General features: G+C 43.1%; 1 long non-coding RNA gene across 1 annotated transcript in view; it reads right to left on the bottom strand.

Moving 5' to 3' along the window:
- Positions 1–24140, bottom strand: part of LOC144892072 (uncharacterized) — a 38407-nt gene that overhangs the window by 233 nt on the left and 14034 nt on the right. The gene's annotated exons all lie outside the window — the stretch shown is intronic.

Raw genomic sequence — 24140 nt, forward strand, 5'->3', positions numbered from 1 at the left:
CGAAATCTCATGTTTTCAGTTGTTGTTTTTTTCGAAACAATATTTCTTTTTAACAAAGTCATTAGACGATTCTCAAGTTAAAACAGCTAAACTTCCAACGAATGAAAAACGCTGCATCTTTCGAGGTTGTTTGTGGAGCCTCTGGATCTGCTGAACCAGACAACAACCGCAGTCTGACATAACAAGCGGTGCACCTTGGTGTTCCGAAGGACCAGAGCACTTGCTCCCCACACTTTATACAGAAATTTGTAATTACCCTGCGCTCGCGAAGCGAAAAGTGGGGTTAAGCATTCAGTTATGTACGGGTGCCGTGTGCCGTACATGTCTGCATTTTAAAAATCATTTTCTCGGTAACCGTTGGTCCGATTGACATGAAATTGTCACCATAGGAGGGCCTCCTCCTGTATAATATTTTAATGATCACTATGACGTCATAGGTCACATGGTACAGCCGCCATCTTGGAAAAACTTCGCACCTCTATATCTCTGAAACCACTACATGGAAAAAATTGAGATCTGGCTCATTGTCAACTACTCCCCATGGGGAATAAGAAATGTTAATGATGATACCATCAGTGCCTTCGTTATGACGTCATAATTCGGCAAATACAACACTTATCCATCCAATCATTATGATTTTTTTTTTCAGCAACCGTTGGTCTGATGGACACAAAATTTTCACCATAGGAGCGCATCCTCATTTAGGATATTTTAATGATAATCATGACGTCATCGTTCATGTGGTACAGGCGCCATCTTGGAAAAACCGAAAAATGTTGCACCTCTATATCTCCAAAACCGCTGCATGGAAAAATTGAAACATGGCTCATTGTAAAGAACTTCATATGGGGAATAGGTGTTGTTAACAATGACGTCATTGGTGCCATAATTATGACGTCATAATTCGACAGGGAAAACGCTTAGTCTGATCAGTTTGAAATGTATTGAGCATGATCTATGCAACAATTATATTAGAGAATATAAATTTATGATGTCATCGCTCACGTGGTCTGGCAGCCATATTGGATCAAAGAAAAATGTTCAAAAACAGAAGAGTTGGCTCGCAACAAGTTGAATGCGCAGGGTAAGTATTCTATGAATACCATCTAGTTTGTTCAAGGAGTCAGCGATAACTTCCCTACTCTTCACAAAAGATACCGTGGGACCTTTAGCGTAGATGGATCTGTAACATCCATCCGATGGACGGTGAACGCATTGATAGCTCTCCCTGCCTGCTTAACTAGAACAAAACAACAACAACATGAATTTTAAAGGCCATTTTCCCTGCTAGAGCGGGGGTTAGCCTTGCGGTCCCCATGACAATCTTCTCCATCTTGCCCTATTTTCTGCATCTCTCCTTGTTAACCCCCTTGCCCGCCTTTCCCTGCTTAACTAGAAGATGGAGGTTTATACTAGGGTGGGGGTTCGAACCCAGGCTGGACAGCTTAGAGGCAACGGTGCACGTTTCTAGGTTTAGGTTATGCGGACATCCATTTACGCGTACAGAAATCCCTTTCAAACTGATTATAGTGGGGAATGAATATACGTGGCAAAAGGTGAAATTGTTTTTGATTCTAAACTGGAAAATATACTTTATGTCACTGTGAAAATGTGTCTTGAAGTACATATCTGAATACAAGTTTGGAATACTGTGACCATTATTAGTTTGAGGAGTTAGGTCTAATTGTGAATCATTCTCTTCTTCTTTTCCTTTGCTACTATAATAACATTTATAGCCACCACAGCTCTCAATTTGGGATCGATTTTACTCGATTTGTTTTGGGCAGAGGAGGGGGCTCTGCCCCCACCAGGGTGTCACCCTTGACCTGATTGGGGCCTGCCCTGGTTACAGAATATGCTCACTCCTTCAAGCAGGTTTCGGTTGACAACTATGTAACCACCACAAAGCAATATCAACAAAACATCCAGTCATTCATTTAGTTCACTCATGTCATTTAAATCAATCTATATTGGAAGAGAGCCGTCTGTCTGTGTGTCGCCATTTTTCTCAGACATGGCTCAACGGATGTTCGTCAAACTTTCAGAGCTTCACCAGTGAGTGTCGTCAGGAAGTTTTTTTTTTAGGCAAAAAAATAATAATAAATTTGAAAAACCATGTTATATTTATTTTTAATCGCTCTATCATGGGTGTAGGGAAGTGTATGGGGACCACGTTCCTTCGTGGGTGTCAAGAAGTGTTTTAGACCCCAGAAAAAATAGACCGGGCATCATGGATAGCCTTTCTAATACTATATACAGTCATGGCGAAAAAATATTGGCACCCTTGCACTTTTTTCAAATAACTCACAATTTTCTCGAAAAATAAGTTGAAATTGACAAAAGTATTTGGTCTCCACAATTCTTTATTTAACTGTTAATATTACAGAACCTTTGTTTTTGATTCAGAACTTAATATATCCTTTTAAATCAGAAAATAAAAAGAAATGGCATTGACAAAATTATTGTAACCCAAGACTACATATTTGGTAGCACAGACTTTGGACAAAATAACTGCAGTGAAGCGCTTCCTGTAGCCATGAATGAGCTTCCTACACCTCTCTACTGGCAGTTTGTCCCACTCTTCTTGTGTAAACTGCTCCAGTTCTCCCAAATTTGAAGAGTTCTCCAGTTCTCCCTCTGTCTATCAGACAGATAGACAGAGCCGATTATAATATCTCCCGCTTTTCCCATCCCCTCCTGAGCATGGGGATAATAAATTACAAAACTGATAAATACTTGTACTAAAACCATTCGAATATAAATTCCTTAAATATAAGAATCATTCCAAGTCATATGAAGAACCTCAAAAGTCAAAACAGCGCAGCCCGTAGGTTAGTAGTCGATTAACATGACATTTAATAGGCTCATAGACCCTATGTATATAAATGAACTCCACAAGGAACACCATCAAATGGTTTTCCTATTTTGGGAAAAAAATCTTGATTCCAGAATTTTTAAAATAGCTTTTTTCTAATGTCTACTTCAAGGTCAAACAGCTTTGGCAATACTTCGAATACATAACTGAGGTTCTTGGACCAGCAATTTGAATAAATGAGGTTCTTGGATCAGCAATTTGAATAAACGAGGTTCTTGGACCAGCAATTTGAATAAACGACGTTCTTGGACCAGCAATTTGAATAAACGAGGTTCTTGGACCAGCAATTTGAATAAACGAGGTTCTTGGACCAGCAATTTGAATAAACGAGGTTCTTGGACCAGCAATTTGAATAAACGAGGTTCTTGGACCAGCAATTTGAATAAACGAGGTTCTTGGACCAGCAATTTGAATAAATGAGGTTCTTGGATCAGCAATTTGAATAAACGAGGTTCTTGGATCAGAAATTTGAATAAATGAGGTTCGTGGACCAGCAATTTAAATAAATGAGGTTCTTGGACCAGCAATTTGAATAAATGAGGTTATTGGACCAGCAATTTGAATAAACGAGGTTCTTGGATCAACAACTTGAATAAACGAGGTTATTGGACCAGAAATTTAAATAAATGAGGTTCTTGGACCAGCAATTTAAATAAATGAGGTTCTTGGACCAGCAATTTTAATAAATGAGGTTCTTGGACCAGCAATTTGAATAAACAAGGTTATTGGATCAGCAATTTGAATAAACGAGGTTATTGGACCAGCAATTTAAATAAATGAGGTTCTTGGACCAGCAATTTGAATAAATGAGGTTATTGGACCAGAAATTTGAATAAATGAGGTTCTTGGATCAGCAATTTGAATAAACGAGGTTCTTGGATCACAAATTTGAATAAATGAGGTTCTTGGACCAGCAATTTAAATAAATGAGGTTCTTGGACCAGCAATTTGAATAAACGAGGTTCTTGGACCAGCAATTTGAATAAATTAGGTTCTTGGACCAGCAATTTGAATAAACGAGGTTATTGGACCAGCAATTTGAATAAACGAGGTTCTTGGACAAGCAATTTGAATAAACGAGGCTATTGGACCAGCAATTTGAATAAATGAGGTTCTTGGACCAGCAATTTGAATAAACGAGGTTCTTGGTCCAGCAATTTGAATAAATGAGCTTCTTGGACCAGGAATTTGAATAAATGAGGTTCTTGGTACAGCACTTCAAATAAATAAATGAGGTTCTTGGTACAGCACTTCAGATAAATAATTGAGGTTCTTGGTAGAGCACTTCAGATAAATAAACGAGGTTCTTGGTCCAGCAATTTGAATAAATGAGCTTCTTGGACCAGCAATTTGAATAGATGAGGTTCTTGGTACAGCACTTCAAATAAATAAATGAGGTTCTTGTTCCAGCACTTCAGATAAATAAATGAGGTTCTTGGTCCAGCACTTCAAATAATAAATGAAGTTCTTGGTCCAGCACTTCAAATAATAAATGAAGTTCTTGGTCCAGCACTTCATATAAATAAATGAGGTTCTTGGTAGAGCACTTGAGATAAATAAATGAGGTTCTTGATCCAGCAATTTGAATAAACGAGGTTATTGGACCAGCAATTTGAATAAATGAGGTTCTTGGACAAGCAATTTGAATAAACGAGGCTATTGGACCAGCAATTTGAATAAATGAGGTTCTTGGACCAGCAATTTGAATAAACGAGGTTCTTGGTCCAGCAATTTGAATAAATGAGCTTCTTGGACCAGCAATTTGAATAAATGAGGTTCTTGGTACAGCACTTCAGATAAATAATTGAGGTTCTTGGTAGCGCACTTCAGATAAAAAAAATGAGGTTCTTGATCCAGCACTTCAAATAATAAATGAAGTTCTTGGTCCAGCACTTCAAATAATAAATGAAGTTCTTGGTAGAGCACTTCAAATAATAAATGAAGTTCTTGTTCCAGCACTTCAAATAATAAATGAGGTTCTTGGACCAGCAATTTGAATAAACGAGGTTCTTGGTCCAGCAATTTGAATAAATGAGCTTCCTGGACCAGCAATTTGAATAAATGAGGTTCTTGGTACAGCACTTCAGATAAATAATTGAGGTTCTTGGTAGCGCACTTCAGATAAATAAATGAGGTTCTTGATCCAGCACTTCAAATAATAAATGAAGTTCTTGGTCCAGCACTTCAAATAATAAATGAAGTTATTGGTAGAGCACTTCAAATAATAAATGAAGTTCTTGTTCCAGCACTTCAAATAATAAATGAGGTTCTTGTTCCAGTACTTCAAATAATAAATGAAGTTCTTGATCCAGCACTTCAAATAATAAATGAGGTTCTTGGTAGAGCACTTCAAATAATTAATAAATGAAGTTCTTGGTCCAGCACTTCAAATAATAAATGAAGTTCTTGGTAGAGCACTTCAAATAATAAATGAAGTTCTTGTTCCAGCACTTCAAATAATAAATGAGGTTCTTGTTGCAGCACTTCAAATAATAAATGAAGTTCTTGGTCCAGCACTTCAAATAATAAACAAGCGTTACGCCTAGGTCCCCCGTCGGTGAAGTGAAAGGGAGTTGACAAAGTGGAAGACGCAAGGCGGCCATCTTGGATTTTGACGTGGCGACCCAATTTTCAATAGCCTTCTCCCTTATGTGTAGATACACCCACACACCAGATTAGAAGTTGGTACTTCGCTTATTTTTCAAGATATTCCGCTCACAAGGTTCAGACAGACATACATGGCGGCGGCCATCTTGGATTTTGACGTGGCGACCCAATTTTCAAGAGCGTTCTTCCACATGCCGAGATACACCCACACACCAAATTAGAAGTTTGTACTTCGCTTCTTTTTCAAGATATTCCGCTCACAAGGTTCAGACAGACATATACATGGCGGCGGCCATCTTGGATTTTGACGTGGGTTGCACCCACACACCAAATTAGAATTCGGTCCTTCACTTACGCACGCACGCATGCACGTACGTCCGCACGCACGGACGGCCGAACACACGCACGGACGCACACACGGATGGAGGGGAAAACCATAGTCCCCCTTTCGCTCCGCGGTGCGACGGGGGACAATAATCTACTTAGTATTAGTAATCATTTTGAGTCACAGCAAAAACACCATTGTTAACATCAAATTGAGTAAGTTTTATCATGGCTCTTGGGACATTCCACAGCCTGTTGGCTTCAGCAAGGCCGCTCGGCGAGGATCCAGGGTGATTCCGTGTTAGATTTATGACTGGAGCTAAAGTCGGGGGCTCATCAGCATTAAATACTGTATTAGAAAACTTTTGGCTGGGTAAAAACAAAACTGGAGACTGTGACCAGAATAAACAAGTTAATTCCTTTATTGGATCATTTGGGAAACACGCTCACAGTGGTCTATCAATGTACAAAGGGATCTCGTGCTATCAGCACAGTGATAGGTACCAGGAGTACCTTAAAACATTCGCAGCAAATGGGAAGCAGGTGAATATTTGAACAATAATTCCGAGCTTGTGCATCAAAAACGATTCGGAAAAGCGTGATGACAACCACATAGAGATTAAATACAGACAGTCGGGAGTGAAAAGGGGCTCACAAAGCAACCACAACAGCTTCTTCTTGTGACGATACATCCATTCTGAACAAAACCTGATGCTATACTTCTCTCAACACACATGATTAGCCATACCGAGGCTCATGGGGAATCCTCACCAGCATATCGACATCCCTCGAGGCAGAAACCAGATCTAGTCTCGTCACGGAACATTGTAAAGTACAAAAAAAATAATTAAAATAAAAAATATGAAAACCCACGAGCAATCCAAGCCAAGGCTTTTGATGATGAAATGATAATGGAAGAACAAACAATATGTCTGCAATTAATTGAATACTAAAGGATCCGGTTCAGTACGGAGTTTCACCGCGACGTTGTCACCACGTGCCGCTGATTAGAAACAGCCACAAACGTTGGAGTCACGTACACTCACTACACAAGCTTTCGGGTTATTCGGGGAACGCGTTTTTATGTTTTGTAGAGAAAATGGCAACAGTGCCTTCAGGAAGTATTCACACCCCTTGAGTTTTTTCACATTTTGTTGTTACAGCCTGAATTTTAAATGGATGAAATTGAGATTTTTTTTGTCACTGATCCACACATAATAAATACCCCATAATGTTAAAGTGAAAACCTGTTTTTAGAGGTTTTTACAAATTCATTGAAAATGAAATACAGAAATATCTAATCTATAATAATAATAATAATAATAATACATTTATTTTATATAGCGCTTTTCAAGAAGCCCAAAGACGCTTTATCTATGTAAGTATTCAACCCCCTGAGTTCGTAGAAGTACCTTTGCTCGCGATTACAGCTTCGAGTCTTCTTGGGTATGTCTGTATCAGCGTTGCACATCTGGATTTGGGGAGTTTCTCCCATTCTTCCTTGCAGATTTGCTCAAGCTCTGTCAAGTTGGATGCGGAGCATCGGTGAACAGCAATCTTCAAGTCTTTCCACAGATTCTCAATGGGATTCAAGTCTGGGCCTTGGATAGCCACTCAAGGGCTTTCATGTTCTTCTTCTGAAGCCATAATATCCCCCATCCCCAAGGGTGTTTTGCAACATGCGATAATGCTCCCATAGTGAGTGGGTTTACTAGCTACGCGTCCATCTAAATGTGGTATTATTGGTAGGGGGTGAATACTTTAGCAGACCATTGGAGTAACCTGACCAGCCACTCCACAAGCCCTTACCTTCGCTAACAACCTCCTATGTCGTACCTTATAAAATGCCTTCTTAAAGTCTTGATATACAGTCATGGACAAAAATATTGGCACCCTTGCACTTTTTTCAAACTTGGACCCTTGCACTTACTACTAACACGACTGCAACATTCAGTAATATCAAGTACAACACACCTTACACAAGCTCATGGCAGTAAATACTAAAAACTACTAAAACTAGACGTATCCTTTATAATCGTGAGCACTTTTGCTGGGGCCCAAGCGGTACTGCTTTGATCGGACACGTGACTCACGACGTCATCTTTATAAATATGAATTCAGAATGGGTCATCGATCACATATTTAAAGTTTCGCATTCATCGGATAAGGTTTATTTTTCTATCCAATATGGCGACTGCCAGACCATGTGACCTTGGTTCTTTTTGTTGTATACCAGTACATAGTCTAGGCTCGTGTAAGAGCTAACATGTAGAACATATAATAAAGGGAGCGGGATAAAAGAGGGAGAAAAGACGGAGAGAGAGGGGGAAGTACAACAACAGTAGGGAACAGCGACATCAGGAGATCTGTGGAATCCGTAGGTGGGGTACATGGGATAAACAGAATGAACACTACATGGGCTTTCAGGAAGAAAAAAACAGGGAATTTGAAGGAGGTGGATTTGGGGTGGATTAACGGGGGTAGAAAAGATGAAGGTTTTGGATGGGGGAAGATAAGAGATGGTGGTGAACAGCTGTTTTAAAGACCTGGAGGGAGGAGTGGGATTGAAGGGAGTGTGGGAGTTTGTTCCAGAGGCGGGAGAAAAGAGGAATGAAAGAGTGAAGGTGAGCAGAGAGTCTTGATTTTGGCAGTTTAACCATAAGAGGGTTGCTGACAGATCTTGTGCGTCCTGCAGAAATATTTGGGGGACGGAGCACAGAGAGAGCAGGGGGAGCAAGGCCGGAGAGGAGTTAGGAAGCGGTAGGAAAATGATTTGTGTTCTCCAGTGTTCAAGTACGTAATTTAATTGAGACGAGAACAGCACTCGGTGGAGAGAATACCTCCGGTGGGCTGAATACTTTACATTTTGTATCCCACTGAAAGGTCGGATCTGGATCTGGACCTCCAAAATTTAATCGGCTTGTTCTTGTCTCCGACCCAACTCATCCACTAGGTTTTGCCCAAATACATCCATAACTTTTTGAAATATTGTGCTATATATCGTTTTGGGGCCCGTCTCTCAATGGTGAAAAATCACTTGAACATTAAAAAAAATTCTCGTGTCCGGAACCGGATTCGGATCTTCACCAACATCGAATCAATTCGTTCTCGTCACACAGCCAACCTGTCCACCTAGTTTCATCTGAATCCATCTATAAATCTTTGAGACATCATGCTCACAGTAAACAAAAACAGGGGTGATTACGGAACCTCCATTCACCTTCAGTGGCGAAGGTAAATTTAAGCAACTTGACTCGTACTTGTGCAACGAACTGCAATCTGTAAAAATTGCATTGCAAATGCTGAAGTAACTGCCTCCAGCCGAATAGAACAAAAATTTAATTTCAGATAAAGAGATGTGGTTAAGGAATTGCTATACAGGGCCCATTATGTTTCATTAATCGCGGGAATGTAGAGACGGGGTGGGGAGGATGCAAAGATTATGTGCATCACAAGGTCATGCGTTTTAAGTGCTAAGGTGAAGCATTAGATTAACAGAAGCTCAGCGAACAACCCACAAACAAGCTCAGCAAACAACCCACAAACAAGCTTGGCCAACAACACACAAACAAGCTCAGCAAACAACCCACAAACAAGCTCAGCGAACAACCCACAAACAAGCTCAGCGAACAACCCACAAACAAGCTCAGCGAACAACCCACAAACAAGCTTGACGAACAACCCACAAACAAGCTCAGCGAACAACCCACAAACAAGCTTGACCAACAACCCACAAACAAGCTCAGCAAACACACAAACAAGCTTGACCAACAACCCACAAACAAGTTTCACAAACAACCCACAAACAAGCTCAGCGAACAACCCACAAACAAGCTCAGCAAACAACCCATAAACAAGCTTGACCAACAACCCACCAACAAGCTTGACCAACAACCCACAAACAAGCTTGACCAACAACCCACAAACAAGCTCAGCAAACAACCCACAAACAAGCTTGATCAACAACCCACAAACAAGCTCAGCGAACAACCCACAAACAAGCTCAGCGAACAACCCACAAACAAGCTCATCGAACAACCCACAAACAAGCTTGGTGAACAACCCACAAACGAGCTCAGCGAACAATTCACAAACAAGCTCAGCGAACAACAAACAAACAAGCTTGACCAACAACCCACAAACAAGCTCCGTGAACAACCCACAAACAAGCTCAGCAAACAACCCACAAACAAGCTCAGCAAACAACCCACAAACAAGCTTGACCAACAACCCACAAACAAGCTCAGTGAACAACAAACAAACAAGCTTGACCAACAACCCACAAACAAGCTCCGTGAACAACCCACAAACAAGCTCAGCAAACAACCCACAAACAAGCTCAGCAAACAACCCACAAACAAGCTTGACCAACAACCTACAAACAAGCTCAGTGAACAACCCACAAACAAGCTTGACCAACAACCCACAAACAAGCTCAGCAAACAACCCACAAACAAGCTCAGCAAACAACCCTCAAACAAGCTTGGCCAACACCTCACAAACAACCTTGGCCACTAACGCACAAACAAGCTCGGCCACTAACCCACAAACAAGCTCGGCCACTAACCTACAAACAAGGTCAGCGAACAACCCAAATACAAGCTCAGCGAACAACCCAAATACAAGCTCAGCGAACAACCCACAAACAAGCTCAGCCAACAACTCACAAACAAGCTCGGCCAACAACCCACAAACGAGCATGGCGAACAACCCACAAACGAGCTCGGCCAACTACTCATAAACAACCTCGGCCAACAACCCACAAACAAGCTCGGCCAACAACCCACAAACAAGCTCGGCCAACAACCCACAAACAAGCTCGGCCAACAACCCACAAACAAGCTCGGCCAACAACTTAGACGACGGATTTATGGAAAAAGGCCATGTATAAGCTTCTCGGTGCATTTTTCGGTAAAAGTTGGGAACCTCACTTTTTAACATAATTAGAGTATGCTGAACTTGATTAACCCGGTTCCCAAGCCGAATTTTGAGTTTTGAATTTTGAGAATTTTGAGGGTTCCTCTGTGATTCAGCAAGACATATAATAATAATAATAAAGGAGTCTTATATAGCCCCATCAAGCAGAGTAAACTACCCTCATGGCGCTTTACATTATCATGCGAACGCACACACACCGCACACACACACACAAACATACACACACACAGACACACCTTCACTCTTGCCCTATTCCTCTCCCTACCATTCAAAACCCACAGATGTGTACTCCCCTTCCTCCTCTCCTTCCTTCCCCGCACATGTACACAGACATACTCTCGATCTCGGTCCCACCTCAAACCAAAGGGAAAACAGGGCTTAGACTTTGAAAGACTTGTGAAACAGATAGGTTTTGAGGGAGGTTTTGAAGGCAGGAAGAGAGTCAACATGTCGAACAGAGGAAGGCAAGTCATTCCAGAGCAGAGGTGCAGCAAAGGAAAAGGATTTCTCACCAAACGACTTGGTGCTGGTGCGCGGCGGCTCTAAGGTCATAGAGTCGTCGCTTGAACGAAGCCGTCGCCGAGGTTCATATAGAGTGAGCAAATCGGAGAGATAGTGAGGTCCCGTTCCACACAATGATTTATAACATAGTGTGCAAATTTAGTATTGCACACGAGCAGAGACAGGCAGCCAGTGTAAAGATTCAAGAAGCGGAGTAACATGGTCAGACTTCTTCGCCTTACAGACAAGACGAGCGGCAGAGTTTTGAACCTTTGAACCTTTGAACCATATGTTGTTCTCCAAGACTGGTAAACCAGAAGCAATGTCACCGACAAGTGATGCTCTTCATTTCCATTTGATGTGAGTACACCATCAAGCCATGGTATGGAGAAATGCTCAATGTGCCATACCTGACCTTCTACACCTGTGGAAATGGGATGGAAACGTGGTGATTCAGGACTGGACCCTATTCTGATGCCACTGAGTCCAATCCCAGAAAGTTGCTTCGAGATGATTTGTTGTGCATGCCAGAAGCAATGCAAGACTCGACGCTGCAAATGTCGCTCTTCAGAGTTGAGGTGCACATCAACGTGTGCCTGTCAGAAACAGAGTGATGATCAGACCCCTTGTATGAATTTGATGTAGTTTGGCAAAACAACATGTGTGACATTCCTGAATGTTTGCGCTTCATGGCCATGTATACTTAATTTTAGAATAAATGGTTGTATGAAACATTGTCTTATTAAAACCATTTCCCATTTTATAGTGTCCAATTCCAATATCAGTTTGAATGTCTCTTTCAATATGTCGCCAACCATAATATAAACTAGACAGATTTATGAAAAAAAAGGCCATGTACAAGCTTCCAGGTGCATTTTGGGGTAAAAGTTGTAAAGTTAAAGTAAAAGAGCTGCATGTATATACATGATATATAAATGCTTGTTCAAAGAAATTGTCCAAAAATGGCAATTTGGTGGCCATTTTGTTTATGCTAATTAGAAGGTGACGAACTCAAAATTCGGCATAGGAACTGGGTTAATCGAATTCAGCATACCCTAATTATGTTAAAAAGTGAGGTTCCCAACTTTTACCCAAAAATGCACCTAGCATTCACATTTCTCAGCATTCCGTCTAGTCTAACTCATAAACAACCTCGGTCACTAACCCACAGACAAGCTTGACCACTAACCCACAAACAAGCTCGGCCAACAACTCACAACTCACAAACAGGCTCTTTATGAAGCCATCAAACCACATCCTTGGGAGTGCGATTTCTAGATGCCAGATCTTCCAGCACAGTCAAGACATGATCATGGCACTTTTGCTGACTTTGCCCGACAACATCTCCGAGTAGCTCCTCAGCCACCATGCACATAGCTCTCGCATTCATTGGAAACTTCTTTCCAGTTAGCATTTTGACCACACCTCCAAATGCAGACTCCAAAATCTGTGCTCGGCCAGACTCTGCCATCAATGTTCCAACGGCACCCAAAAAACTCATCAGCATATGCATTCCACCTAATCTGCATGGGAATCAGATGTGGAAATCGATCTGGATGTGCCCACTGGGCCTCTACTGCAACTCTGTACAGTGGTTTGTCAGCAGTGAACGGTGTGAAATCTTGTCCAGGTTGTTCAGGTGATTTCTGTGCTTTGCTCATTGCAGTCATGATAGTGTCAGGATGTGATGGTGGCATATCAATTAGTGGTAGATAGACCGATTTAATTTTAGGCTCAGGAGATTTCCCTTGCCCACGACACATACGTGTATTGTACGCATTTAACTAAGGACAGTCATCACTCTTTACGACATCCGTCAGGAAAGTAAGGTTACCCTCTCCAGCTCTCTGTTGTGACAACCATATGGGCAAGGACACTCTGCGGAGGAACTTCCTTCTTCAGAAACAGAGGTGGCATATCTGGATTATTGGGGCCATTGTACCTGACAATATCAAGCTCATAATCTATTTCCTTTGTCATCTTTGTTTTAAGGTGTGGTATGGCCTGTTCTTGTTGGTGTGTTTTAACATCTGGTTGAGTCATAAGAACTGATAAGGCATTTGGGTATGCGGGTGTCTACTGATACCTCAGGGAGATGGATGCCCCCTGCCTTGCATAACCCCAGGTCACCTGTGGGCAAGGTGTAGTACCTGTCAGCCCCCCTTACCAGGGTAACGGTCCGCAGCCACGCGGTTTAAATGGCAGGTGACTCTGCACATCTGGTGGATGTGAGTCCAGTCGACTCCGGAATGGCGGAAGAGGGTGAATTCCCCAACGGCCAGCGGAGGGACGGGTGGAGGGCGACACCCCGTCTATACCACACACTTACCTGTGTGTACCAGCTATAGAAAGTCAATGCCATCATTGCCCGAGGAGACTCGACGTCATCAAGGCATGGTTGACAATTTACCATTCTGAGATGGTATATCTGCATCAAAATTGTCTAACACGATCTGCACGAGACCATCTTCAGCCTTTGAAATCGCTGTAATTTAGCAACGCTGTAAATCTTCAACTTATGCAATTTTCCACGTGATACAAACAATACATAGATTATGCGACCTCAAACTTGTCTATAGTGAAGACCTCAGTAAAATACACATTGGTTAGCAGCGTGACAATACAATACGACTGTTTGCATATTTGTTCAGAAATAAATTTGGTCTTTTGGTGAAATTTTGTTTTATGCTAATTACTCAAATTGCTAATGCTGACACAAATCCAGTAAAATTATTTTATTTTTCAAATTGGTCTTAGGAAGTAAAATCCACTAAAAAAACATTTAAGACACCAAAACAAGCTTATGACCTGAAAACATGGTTTGGCTGTGGACTATTTGGCTAACAACCCACAACCATGCTCCCCGACAACCGTATTGACCAACCAGCACCAGGATCCTCAACAACCCACAAGCATGTTCCCCAACAACCCACAAGCATGTTCCTCAAAAACCCACAAGCATGTTCACCAACAACCCACAAGCATGTTCCCCTACAAGCCACAAGCATGTTCCTCAACAACCGACAAGCATGCTCCCTCAAAAACCCACAAGCAAGCTCGGTCAACAACCCACAAGCATGTTCCTCAACAAACCACAAGCATGCTCACTCAACAACCCACATGCAAGCTCGGTCAACAACCCACAAGCAAGCTCGGTCAACAACCCACAAGCATGATCCTCAACAACCCACAAGCATGTTCCTCAACAACCGACAAGCAAGCTCACTCAACAACCCACAAGCAAGCTCGGTCAACAACCCACAAGCAAGCTCGGTCAACAACCCACAAGCATGATCCTCAACAACCCACAAGCATGTTCCTCAACAACCCACATGCATGTTCCTCAACAACCCACATGCATGTTCCTCAACAACCCACAAGCATGTTCCTCAACAACCCACAAGCATGGTCCCTCAACAACTTTTCAAGTTTGAAAAGACCGACTGGAAAACCCTCCCATCTACTTTCTCAACAATCCTCTCCAAGATGTTCTGTCGCTCAAGCTTTTGGGTCTCACTATCTGCCATGATCTTTCTTGGGAAAACCACATTTCCAAGCTGGCCTCCAAAGCCAGTCGCCGACTGGGCATCCTCCGTCGTGCGAAGTCCTTCCTTGGCACACCTGAGCTCCTCACCACATACCAGGCTTTCAGCCGCAGCTCAATGGAATACTGTTTTCCCCCTCTGGTCCGGTGCTCCTGTCTCACACCTAGCTCGGCTTCACGCTGTTGAAGCCAAAGCTTTCAGAATCATTAGAATCTCCTGCGATGAAGCTAACTCCGAGGGCCTTTCACTCACTCACCGCAGGCAAGTTGGTGGTCTTTCTGTCTCCTACCGACTCCTCTCCAGCCTTGCTCCCCCAGCTCTCTCTGTGCTGTCCCCCAAATATTCCTACAGGTCGCACAAGATCTGCCTGCAACCCTCTTATGGTTAAACTGCCAAGATCAAGACTCTCTGCTCACCTTCACTCTTTCATTCCCCTTTTCTCCTGCCTCTGGAACAAACTCCCCCACTCCCTTCAATCCCACTCCTCCTTCCAGGTCTTTAAAACAGCTGTTCACCACCATCTCTTATCTTCCCCCATCCAAAACCTTGATCTTTTCTACCCCCGCTAATTCACCACAGATACACTTTTTTCGAAATTCCAACTTCTTTCCTGGAAGTCCTAGCAGTGTCCATATGTTTTATACCTCTCCCACCTCCCCCCAAGCCCTCTCCCTCCCACAGTTCTCTCGATGTCCCTGCTCTCAAATGTTGTGTTTGTGTCCTTCTCCCTCTCTCCTCATCTTGTCTACCACTCCCGTTATTTTGTGTTTTATGTGTCGGTTTGTGTCGGTTTGACTTTGTGTGTGATTAACGTTAGCTCTTTCACGAGCCTCGATCTTGTATACAAAAAAATAAGAAAAAAAAACCCCACAAGCATGTTCCTCAAAAACCCACAAGCAAGCTCCCTCAACAACCCACAAGCAAGCTAGGTCAACAACCCACAAGCATGATCCTCAACAACCCACAAGCATGATCCTCAACAACCCACAAGCATGTTCCTCAACAACCCACAAGCATGTTCCTCAACAACCCACAAGCATGTTCCTCAACAACCCACAAGCATGCTCACTCAACAACCCACAAGCATGTTCCTCAACAATCCACAAGCAAGCTCCCTCAACAACCCACAAGCAAGCTAGGTCAACAACCCACAAGCATGTTCCTCAACAACCCACAAGCATGTTCCTCAACAACCCACAAGCATGCTCACTCAACAACCCACAAACATGTTCCTCAACAATCCACAAGCATGTTCTTCAACAACCCACAAGCATGTTCCTCAACAACCCACAAGCATGTTCCTCAACAACCCACAAGCATGCTCACTCAACAACCCACAAACATGTTCCTCAACAATCCACAAGCAAGCTCGGCCAACAACTGTACTGAACAACTCTAACCAGGTTCCCCAACAACCCACAAGCATGTTCCCCAACAACCATACTGAACAACTCTAACCAGGTTCCCCAACAATCCACAAGCATGTTCCTCAACAACCCACAAGCATGTTCCTCAACAACCCACAAGCATGCTCACTCAACATCCAACAAACATGTTCCTCAACAACCCACAAGCATGTTCCTCAACAACCCACAAGCATGTTCCTCAACAACCCACAATCATGCTCACTCAACAACCCACAAACATGTTCCTCAACAACCCACAATCATGCTCACTCAACAACCCACAAGCATGTTCCTCAACAACCCACAAGCATGCTCACTCAACAACCCACAAACATGTTCCTCAACAACCCACAAGCATGCTCACTCAACAACCCACAAACATGTTCCTCAACAATCCACAAGCAAGCTCGGCCAACAACTGTACTGAACAACTCTAACCAGGCTCCCCAACAACCCACAAGCATGTTCCCCAACAACCATACTGAACAACTCTAACCAGGTTCCCCAACAACCCACAAGTTATTGGCAAAGCTTTATGATGGTCATCGATGTCATGTAACAATCACATACTTTTTTAATCTTTAAAATTGTTGAAATTATCACAGAATTTTTCTTCTGAACTCAAATCATCATCCCAAATTATGTCTGTGACCTCATAACAATCATGTGTAATATTGTTGGCACGAGGTACACAGGATAATTCCAATATATTTTCATGATTTAATATCCACCAAGAAAAACATTTAAACCTTCGTCCAATAATTAACAATAATGTATTATAAATAATACAAAAAATGAAAGTTCTTCTTAACAAACAAAACATTGCACAAGATGAAATGGCCTTTCTCAGTGTTCCGCAACTGTTGCTTCACCACAATAAGAAAACCTTCTGCAGCGACGGTTCGAGGTGCGTTTCAGGAATTCCAGCAAAGTGATGATATACTTTCATGGATTTGCTGCTATGGAAACCAGAAATGTTAGGTGCCATCATTTATGCTTTTAAGCCGCTCACATCTCCCTTCATCTCACCCTGGTTTCCTATATCCAGGTGCACCTCGTTGTCCCTCTCCAGCATGGAGATGGTCATCGAACCAAACTCCCACACTCGCAGAACAAACTCCCACACTCCCCCAACTACATCGTCATTGTTCATTCCACCGATACCACCAGATAGGGACGTTTTATGGCACAGCTTCAAACCAACCTGAGAGGCCGCACCTGGGATGGAACCCAATTCATCAATCATTCGAATGAGCGATGCCATCTTAAGGACGGTAGTATGGGTGGTTAATATCCATTTGTGTTTTTAAAATACCATCATCATTTAAAGAGGCCAGTGTGAACGTGAGACACCCTGCTCTACCCCACCCAAATGACACCACAGCCCTCAAAGCTGCCATCGCTCTCCACCCCCATCAAGGCCTCAAAATCTTCCTGTCCTGGATCACCTTTTCCTTTACCTCTGTGTGTAAACACGCCCACCTTTCCCTCATCGGCACAGAAAAACAATGTGCTTAAACCCCACCTGTTCCTCTTCCGAAGCTCAACCTCCTCATATGTATATGTATATTGCACATTTGGATTTTCATTCACAGTCATGGTGTATTCGTTTGCGCAAGTGTACGTAGCTTTGCAAAAAGGTTCAGCAAACTCCCGCACAGTGAGGCGAGCAGCCAAACACCGGTCACTGCACACTTGTTTTGGCCTGCTGCCCGACACGGCCCTCGCAGGCTGCGGCCTGCAGGACTTGCTCACAGCAAGCTCACTCACCGAGTGCGAGTTGCAGCAATAGAAAGGCACCGGATTTCGGCTGTGAGGGGTGGTGGGTAATGTGGAGGGAAGGGGGAGAAGGAGGAGGAAGAGGAGAAATGAGGAAGACCGCGGCTTGGAATGGTGACCTTATTATGGGATTGAGTCTTGTTGCATTCGTAAACTGAGCTCTTTGCTATGTGGGGATGAGCTAAACACCCAAGCCAAGAACGCCCACCCCATCCTGTGTGTGTGTGTTGGAGGATTTCATCCATTCAGACACACTCGTGACAGAGAGGCCAGACAGTTCATTGGCTTTTTGGGCTTCCTCTACCACTTACAATCCCTTGAACCCCATGGTTGGGAACCTGCCACTCGCAATATCGAGCACGTGGTACGAAACCTCCAATCCCGAGCTCCGGGGGTATGGAACAAACACTCCCGAACCACGTGGTTCAGAACCGACCCTCATCAGCCTCGTCCTTCAGACTCTCCCCTCTTCACCTGCATAGTTCAGATTATCCCCTCTTCACCTGCATAGTTCACACTCCCCTCATCAGCCTCGTCCTTCAGACTCTCCCCTCTTCACGTGCATAGTTCAGATTATCCCCTCTTATCCTACTAACTACCTCTTCTTTAAGGACCCAAGATATTCACACTTCCTTGCCGGGAAAGTTTTTCGCTCGGCTCTCTGCTCACCTTCACTCTTTCATTCCTCTTTTCTCCCGCCTCTGGAACAAACTCCCCCACTCCCTTCAATCCCACTCCTCCCTCCAGGTCTTTAAAACAGCTGTTCACCACCATCTCTTATCTTCCCCCATCCAAAACCTTGATCTTTTCTACCCCCACTAATTCACCCCAGATCCACCTTGTTTGAAATTCCAACTTCTTTCCTGGAAGTCCCGGCAGTGTCCATATGTTTTATACCTCTCCCACCCCTCCCCCCCTCTTCCCATGCCTCCCCCCCCCCCCAAAGCCCTCTCCCTCCCACAGATCTCTCGATGTCCCTGCTCTCAGATGTTGTGTTTGTGTTCCTCCCCCTCTCACCCCATCTTGTCTACCGCTCCCCATGTTGTATGTTGTATGTGTCGGTTTGTCTTCCTGTGCGATTAATGTTAGCTCTTTCACGAGCCTCGATCTTGTATACAAAAAAAGAAGAAAAGAAAACAAAAAAGAAGTCTTTCACAAACTGGCTGCCCAGGCCTGACGTTGGACCGAATGCGTTTTGGCAGGAACGTGTCATTTGTCCAGTGTTTGGGTAACCTGTCTACCAATCTCAAAAGTCACTGTGGCATCTGTAACAACAACTTATAGTGGCAGACGGTACACACACTTTTTATGGCAATCTGAGGGATGATGCATTTTGAAAGTTGGGACACACCGATGGACACCCTGCATGCTGCACAAAAATCAAATTGGAAGGGCACTCGGTGGAGTGTACACCTCCACCACACCCCGGACAAAAAATCGAATCACCTTGTTATTGTCACCTAACCAACTCATCCACAACTTTTTGAGATATCCTGCTGTGCATCGTTTTTGGTCCCATCTCTCAATGGTGAAGAAACACTTCAAAAATTCAAAAGTTCTCCTATCCGAATATGGTTTCGGATCTTCACCAAAATCGAATCAATTTGTCCTTGTCACACACCTAACCTGTCCACCAAGTTAACTTCGAAATGTGCATTCAGATTACTTGTGGATTGCTTGGTGAACAAAATCAGACAAAAAAATGGGTCTCCGTTCCCCAAGCTACGGTAAAAAAAAAAGAATGAATAAAGTCCTTTCACAACTGTGTCTGATGTGTGTTTGTCTGATGTGTGTTTGTCTGATGTGTGCTTGTCTGATGTGTGCTTGTCTGATGTGTGTTTGTCTGATGTGTGTTTGTCTGATGTGTTTGTTGTCTGATGTGTGTTTGTTGTCTGATGTGTGTTTGTCTGATGTGTGTTTGTCTGATGTGCGTTTGTCTGATGTGTGTTTGTTGTCTGATGTGTTTGTTGTCTGATGTGTGTTTGTCTGATGTGTGTTTGTCTGATGTGTGTTTGTTGTCTGATGTGTTTGTTGTCTGATGTGTTTGTTGTCTGATGTGTGTTTGTTGTCTGATGTGTGTTTGTTGTCTGATGTGTGTTTGTTGTCTGATGTGTGTTTGTTGTCTGATGTGTGTTTGTTGTCTGATGTGTGTTTGTTGTCTGATGTGTGTTTGTTGTCTGATGTGTGTTTGTTGTCTGATGTGTGTTTGTTGTCTGATGTGTGTTTGTTGTCTGATGTGTGTTTGTTGTCTGATGTGTGTTTGTTGTCTGATGTGTGTTTGTCTGATGTGTGTTTGTCTGATGTGTGTTTGTTGTCTGATGTGTGTTTGTCTGATGTGTTTGTTGTCTGATGTGTGTTTGTTGTCTGATGTGTGTTTGTCTGATGTGTGTTTGTTGTCTGATGTGTGTTTGTCTGATGTGTTTGTTGTCTGATGTGTGTTTGTTGTCTGATGTGTGTTTGTCTGATGTGTGTTTGTCTGATGTGCGTTTGTCTGATGTGTGTTTGTCTGATGTGTGTTTATCTGATGTGTGTTTGTTGTCTGATGTGTGTTTGTTGTCTGATGTGTGTTTGTTGTCTGATGTGTGTTTGTTGGCTGATGTGTGTTTGTTGTCTGATGTGTGTTTGTTGTCTGATGTGTGTTTGTTGTCTGATGTGTGTTTGTTGTCTGATGTGTGTTTGTTGTCTGATGTGTGTTTGTCTGTTGTGTGTTTATCTGATGTGTGTTTGTTGTCTGATGTGTGTTTGTTGTCTGATGTGTGTTTGTTGTCTGATGTGTGTTTGTTGTCTGATGTGTGTTTGTTGTCTGATGTGTGTTTGTTGTCTGATGTGTGTTTGTTGTCTGATGTGTGTTTGTCTGATGTGTGCTTGTCTGATGTGTGTTTGTCTGATGTGTGTTTGTCTGATGTGTGTTTGTCTGATGTGTATTTGTCTGATGTGTGTTTGTCTGATGTGTATTTGTCTGATGTGTGTTTGTCTGATGTGTGTTTGTCTGATGTGTGTTTGTCTGATGTGTGTTTGTTGTCTGATGTGTGTTTGTCTGATGTGTGCTTGTCTGATGTGTGTTTGTCTGATGTGTGTTTGTCTGATGTGTGTTTGTCTGATGTGTGTTTGTCTGATGTGTGTTTGTCTGTTGTGTGTTTATCTGATGTGTGTTTGTTGTCTGATGTGTGTTTGTTGTCTGATGTGTGTTTGTTGTCTGATGTGTGTTTGTTGTCTGATGTGTGTTTGTCTGATGTGTGTTTGTCTGATGTGTGTTTGTCTGATGTGTATTTGTTGTCTGATGTGTTTGTTGTCTGATGTGTGTTTGTTGTCTGATGTGTGTTTGTTGTCTGATGTGTGCTTGTCTGATGTGTGTTTGTCTGATGTGTGTTTGTCTGATGTGTGTTTGTCTGATGTGTGTTTATCTGATGTGTGTTTGTCTGATGTGTGTTTGTTGTCTGATGTGTTTGTTGTCTGATGTGTGTTTGTTGTCTGATGTGTGTTTGTTGTCTGATGTGTGTTTGTCTGTTGTGTGTTTGTCTGATGTGTGCTTGTCTGATGTGTGTTTGTCTGATGTGTGTTTATCTGATGTGTGTTTGTCTGATGTGTGTTTGTTGTCTGATGTGTTTGTTGTCTGATGTGTGTTTGTCTGATGTGTGTTTATCTGATGTGTGTTTGTCTGATGTGTGTTTGTTGTCTGATGTGTTTGTTGTCTGATGTGTTTGTTGTCTGATGTGTGTTTGTTGTCTGATGTGTGTTTGTTGTCTGATGTGTGTTTGTTGTCTGATGTGTGTTTGTTGTCTGATGTGTGTTTGTTGTCTGATGTGTGTTTGTCTGATGTGTGCTTGTCTGATGTGTGCTTGTCTGATGTGTGTTTGTCTGATGTGTGTTTGTCTGATGTGTGTTTGTCTGATGTGTGTTTGTCTGATGTGTGTTTGTCTGATGTGTGTTTGTCTGATGTGTGTTTGTCTGATGTTTTAAACATTATGGCGTTGACAAGCAACTTTCAAGTCCATACGCTTCGGAAATCTGTTGGTTTTACGTCATAAGTTCAGATTAAAAAGTTGTTGGAAATTGAGCAGAGAACATTTTTGCATCAACTGGAAGTCGATACGACACGTTTTACGTTTTTGCAATGTGACGTCATCACGCGTCGTCTGATTTTTATGAAACTTTGTTGCAGGGACGGTGCCCACTGCCCACAGTCTGCGAAAGCTTCGGAACATCGGCTGGGTGGGTGTAGGTGAGCAGATAGACAAAGCAAGAAGAAAAATGTGATGCAGTGCACAATACGTGTGGAATCCCTAAAAATAATTCACCTTAAAAAATAATTGGTGGTTGAATTCAAAGAACAAAAAAATGCAAATCCTCTTCAAATTTCAGGTTAATTGGATGAAAATTGAGGATTTTAGAAATCTGGCCTACGTTGATCTTTTGACCTTTCGACTTAAAAAAATAATTGGTGGTTTAATTCAGTGTCCCGATATGCAAATCCGGTGCAAATTTCAAGTCAATCACATGAGAATTGAGGATTTTATAAATTGGACAAAGTTTTCGACCTTTGGCCTATGTTGACCTTTTGACCTCAAAATAAATATGCTTCTCCCTTATGTCCAACTCGAGTGTTTGGTGAAGTTTCGTGAAGATCAGTTTTAAATTGTGACCTATAGGCGATTATAGGAGAGCGGACAGACAAACAACCAAACTTAACGAACCGATCAACATACTTGGCAAAATGTATTTCACCAGGTAACAAACAGACAGCGGTGAAAAGGTAACCTCGGTCAACTTTCGGTGACAAAGGTAAAAACTGATCAAACACAAAGTGTGACGGTTTATAGCTGGGTCATCAATCTAACCCTGGCTCGATATCGAAGAGACAAATGCACACACACACCTGTCGGACATCTGTTCACCTAAGTGTTCAAATTATCGCCACCTGACCTGAATGGTGAAATATTTTAAATTTTATAACCAGTTGTCTGTTGAGGAACAGTCTTTCTATCTGCAATGTTATGACTCCCTTATGTTTTCCAACTGTAGTTTGAATACATTAGTCTTGCATCAGCAAGTTTGTTTGATTGATAACAACATCAAGACTAAAATGGTTGTTTAATGTGGCTTGTTCATGCTAATGTATTCAAAGTGAACATATTGCACTGCTCCACCACCCCATTAGGGTTCATGGCTCCACCACCCCATTAGGGTTCATGGCTCCACCACCCATGAGGGTTCATGGCTCCACCACCCCATTAGGGTTCATGGCTCCACCTCCCCTTTAGGGTTCATGGCTCCACCGACCCATTAGGATTCATGGATCCACCGACCCATTAGGGTTCATGGCTCAACCACCCCATTAGGGTTCATGGCTCCACCACCCCATTATGGTTCATGGCTCCACCACCCCATTAGGGTTCATGGCTCAACCACCCCATTAGGGTTCATGGCTCCACCACCCCATTAGGGGGTCATGGCTCCACCACCCATGAGGGTTCATGGCTCAACCACCCCATTAGGGGGTCATGGCTCCACCACCCCATTAGGGGGTCATGGCTCCACCACACATGAGGGTTCATGGCTCCACCACCCCATTAGGGTTCATGGCTCCACCACCCCATTATGGTTCATGGCTCCACCACGCCCATTAGGGTTCATGGCTCCACCGCCCCTTTAGGGTTCATGGCTCCACTGCCCCATTCGGGTTCATGGCTCCATTGCCCCATTAGGGTTCATGTCTCTCCCGCCCCTTTAGGGTCAATGGCTCCACCGCCCCGTTACGGTTCACAGCTCCACCACCCCTTTAGGAATCACGGCTCCACAGCCACCTTGGGGTTAATGGCTCCACCGCCACTTTAGGCTTCATGGCTCCACCGCCCCATTTAGGGTTCATGGCTCCACCGCCCCTTTAGGGTTCATGGCTCCACTGCCCCATTCGGGTTCATGGCTCCACCGCCCCGTTAGGGTTCATGGCACTACCACCCTGTTCCATTCTTTACACGAGTGCACATCTCACTCACACCCTCCATCTTTACTCATCATTCTGCTTTAGGTGCACCCTTCCCTCCCAAACCCTTTATCCTTTATTTAAAACACAATGGTCTTCATGAACGCACTTTGTCTCGTAAATATTTAACGGTGTTCAGCATCTGCTGTTTATCGACATAAACAGAGGACAGCAAGAACGGT

This window comes from Myxine glutinosa, chromosome 5 (genome assembly GCF_964187855.1).
Source record: "Myxine glutinosa chromosome 5, kmMyxGlut1.1, whole genome shotgun sequence".
Lineage (NCBI taxonomy): Eukaryota > Metazoa > Chordata > Myxini > Myxiniformes > Myxinidae > Myxine > Myxine glutinosa.